The sequence below is a fragment of the Cicer arietinum genome, chromosome 4, assembly GCF_000331145.2.
Source record: "Cicer arietinum cultivar CDC Frontier isolate Library 1 chromosome 4, Cicar.CDCFrontier_v2.0, whole genome shotgun sequence".
In the NCBI taxonomy this organism is placed as follows: domain Eukaryota; kingdom Viridiplantae; phylum Streptophyta; class Magnoliopsida; order Fabales; family Fabaceae; genus Cicer; species Cicer arietinum.
In genome coordinates this window covers 35,514,438-35,519,176 of record NC_021163.2, presented here as the reverse complement: position 1 = coordinate 35,519,176, position 4,739 = coordinate 35,514,438, and positions in this window count along the sequence as shown.

The window sequence follows — 4,739 nt, the reverse complement described above, 5'->3', positions numbered from 1 at the left end:
AATCGATTGGTTTATGTAGTTTCAAGATTCAAGAAAAACAAGACACGCGATAATCGATTGGCAAATCGATCAGACCTATTTTATTACTTTAAGAAATCGATTGGCAAATCGATTTATTAAGATGTTTTTCAGAAACTATATAAACTGTTTTCAATCATTCTCTCAATAACAATCTGATAAACACTTTGAATATTCTTGATATACAAAAGAACTCTCAACAACACATTGTTAACATACTGAGATTGCTTTTTCAGATCACAGCCAAAAAGATTATCAATAATCAATGAGAGAGCTGGAAAAGTAATCTTGAGAGAAAAGACAATGTTCTCATGAACAATCCTTGAATATCCAGATTCGTGAGAAGTCACATTGATCAAGATTGAAGACTTCTTTTTGTTCTTCTTTTATTCAGTTTGTAATAATACTTTGAAAAGAAACGAAAGCGAAAAAGCCAGCTTGAAACTGGTGGCTACCTTCTTGGGTGAGAGAGCTCAACAAGAAGGAGTCGTACTTTGATTCTGTGTTAGACTGCTGAGTGTCTACAAGGATCAGAGGGTGATCAATAGGAAAGAGATCATTAGAGATAGATAGGTTTCGGGGATGAAACTGGACAATCTGTAATTGATTCTTTCTATTGGAGAAGAAAATCTGAAATCCAATTGGATTGTCAGGACTGGATGTAGGTTGTCTCGTTGACAACTGAACCAGGATAAATTCTTGGTGCAATCTTGTATGCCGCAATTTAATTCCGCTGTGTGTATGAAATTGATTTAATTTCTTAAAGAACTGATACATTCCGATTATTTCGAGGTCATAATAATCAACATGAACTTGCAACTTAATCTATTAAATAAAAAAAAACATTTTAATATTAATTAAAAAAAATTGTTATAACGTAAAATAAAAGATATTTATTGTTAGTTAATTATGTTCATAATTTTTTATAATAAACAGAATCAATTATATTAAATGTAGTAAACATACCAAATAATAATTTAATAAGATAAATGCATTATTAATGTGTAGAATAGATGAACAACGCTAAACCTATACATAGTTGCATAGAGAACAGCTGGAACAATCCTTGCCGTAAAAAAAACTAGGGTCTAACCAAGGTAACAGATTTTAGATTTCCAAAGACAACACTACAAAACAAATCTCTCAAACAAAATACTCCACACCCATTTCAAACACACAAAATTTAAGCCAACCATTTCAAACACACAAAATCTCATATTTCAGTTTGAAACAAAATAAAGAGAAAATACATGCCTTTCCGGTGCAGCTGAAGATGATGCCTTTCCGATGCGGCTGAAGATGATGTGCGGTTCTCTGTTCTCTTTGGTCGTTGTTAAGATGTGTGGTTTGAATATCTTTGTGGCTATGGATATGGGTTTGTTGTAAAATTTGTTTCTTCTACCCTTTCTCTGATTTACTAATCTTCTCTCCTTTTTTTCTCCAGATTTTTTTTAGAAAAATTTTCCTCCTCCCCCTTCAGTTCTGTTTGTCTCAATTTATAGGGGAAACGGTTAATGTTTCCGTTCATCGGATAAATACGGATTCTGGATTTTGTATTGCTACTCACCAAAAATTAATTGGATTTTACATTATTTTTGTAACAATTTTTAAGCAAAGTGTGGTTTTAGGAAAGAATTTTTTTTGGTGTGTTACAAGTCATTTCTTTATTAAGTTACAAAGTAAATCAAATTAGTCAAATAACCGGTTTATAAAAGGGATCTTACTAAGGCAAACAAGATAAAACATAAGCAAATGTTTTGTTTTGGTATTTGACATGAAAGAGGCGTGTGTTGGCTGTGACTGAGTTTGATGTGTGTTGGCTGGCACCGAGAAGTAAAATGAAGGTGAAAGAGACGTGTGTTGAAAGAGATGTGTTATGATGTTGTTGTAATTCACAACTTTTTTTTTTTTATAATTATTATTTTTTTGTAAAATAATGATTATATTTGATTTTTGATAATAATTATAAAATATTTACTAAATATATTATTATTATTATTAAAATAATTTTTAATTATTTGGACAAAATTGAGGTATTACAAAATCAGAAAGTACCTAAATTTCTTCATCTACGGATTCATTGTCAGATTTAGAATGAGAATCAACACCAGTGTCAGCCATTAGAGCCATGTTGGCTTGTTCTTCATCATTAGAGGATTCATTGGATCATCCCTTGTTGCAATCAGAGTTTTCTTCTTGGACTTTGAATCATTCCTCTAAAACTTCTCTTTCTCCAGATTTGAACATTCTGACTTTACATGTCCAAGTTCATTGAATCTATAGTAGATGATGTTTTTCTTATCGTATTTTACATCCTTTCCTTTATTGGACTACTTGGAACATCTTGAGGGAAAGATTTTCTCTTGTTGTGCCACATCCTCTGAATTCTTTTGGATATGAAGAAAACTCCTCTTCCTCTGAATCTTCATTCTGATTCTCTATATCATTATCCTCTAATTATGTTTCTGCTTGCAAGACTTTCTTCTATTTGGATATTAGAGCCATAATCTTCTATTTCTTCTTGGCCTCATCCATTACAAAATCAATCTCATGAGATCTGATGGAGCTGATTAATTCAATCATTTTAAGAGTATTTAGATCCTTTACTTCTTGAGTGACAGTGACCTTAGGTCTCCATATGTTAGGCAGATTTCTTAGGATCTTCTTGACATAATCAACAATTGTATAGCTTTTTTCAAATACTCTTAACCCTAAGACCAAGGCTTGAAATCTGGAACACATAGTCTCAATGTCTCCATCTTCCTTCATCTAAAACAGCTCATATTTTCTTTAACCTCCTTGTGTAACACCCCGATTTTTAACATGTGAGTGTATTTTTTTTAAAACAAATTTATAAAAACAAAGAATTTCAATTGTAATAGCCCTTTTTTTTTTTGTAAAACAAACAGGAATCGAATTTCTTAAATAAAGGAAGAAATACATTTGGATAAAATATTTAAGTCGTAATATAACGACAAAAGTCAACAAATATGAGGCCTATCATACATAGTTCATACCCCTGGGGTATTCTCGGCAGACACCTGTACAAAAGCACTACCCCAAGAATTTTAACTCCCCAACGTCACATCAAAAAGTGGTACATGGACCCATCAAAATAAAAGTCTAGCTGACAATATGAGGTATAGGTACAGTCTTCCAAATTGAAATAAATACATACACCAAAGAAAGACATCTATCCCCTATACAACCATCTAATCTGATCATGATTCAAAAAAACTATACAACCCAGGCGATCTCCACGCGCCCCGTAAGATCCTTCTGACACAGCACCGGTCAGGTATGTCTAACTACCTTCCCATCTCCAGGGTACTAACCGGTAGGATGATCCTGGTTCTCATCTGAGGGCAAATCCCAGATTTCCACAATAATCGTAAAGGTCACCAACCGAAATTAACAAATATCACTTAGCATTTAACTTTTAAATGCAAAAAATAACCTTTCATCTTAGCATACTCCTTGAAAGGGTTTTCATATGTCAAAACATGCATAAACAAGTTGAAAAATGAAGTTTTTGACAAAACTGCACTGTCGTATTCGAATACAGCATCCTTGTATATATATATATATTAATTAAACCCAACCAATATCAAAATTTCTAGATATTTTAGATATTTATAAAAATCATCATTTCCACATCACCTCCCATCACTTCTCAAACCATTTTGATAAAAATATCTACTCTCGTCGCAACTCAATTGACAGATAAAATTTTCAGCAACCCGAGATATTTTTAACAAAACTGTCCGCTATTAAATTGTCCGTAACATAAATAAATTATTCTTCGTCAAAAGATTCACCGTACTTAATCTAATTTATTTATCGACGAATAATTTTAATCGGGGCATCAAAAGATATTTTTGGGAATTAAACTAACAAAATATCAATAACTTGGCTAAAAAGCCTCAGAGTTCAATACCAACATACACCAAAATACATAAATTAGAATTTAAAATTATGGATCTTACCCCTTGCTTTCTTCATAAGTCATAATCAGATTATCATAAATGCTCTTTGTTTTCTCCTTGTTGGTCCACTTGTCAAACTCCTTGAAAGTGACTGCATTTACCATTAATGTTCTAGACTTATGATGCATCTTGTACATCTTCATTTGATCAACATTCATCTCATTTCTAGGAATTTCAGCACCATCTTCTTTTATTGGAGCAGTATAAACCATCTTCCACAAAGTCCCAAAGTTCAAGATCTTGTGAAATAAAGAAACTCCTCAGCTTGTCCTTCCAGTAATCAAAGATTATCCATCAAACCAAGGTGGTATATTAATGTTTCCTCTAGCACCTTCATCAGTGAATCCTAACATGTAGAATCCTTGGATCTTTCATAAAAACAACGTAAACAACACAAATAAGGGAGGTTGAATTTTGTTTGTCTAAATTTAATTGTTTTGTTAATTGTTAAACTAATTTTGGTTCTAGGGACTTAGTTGTTTTAAAGGATCAGAGACAACAACAAAATAAGTAATGTAGAAGTAAAATATAACACACCAGATTTTATATTGGTTCACCATAAACTAGGTAGCTACGCTTGGTCCCCTCACAAAGAATGATTTATCCATTAATTCAAACTTGAATTACAATAGCACCTGACTCTACAAGTCAATCTTCTCTACATAACTTGCAACCTACAAATTGTTAGAGGCAAACAACCCACTTGACCCTATATTAGGTTTTCAAGTTCATTCA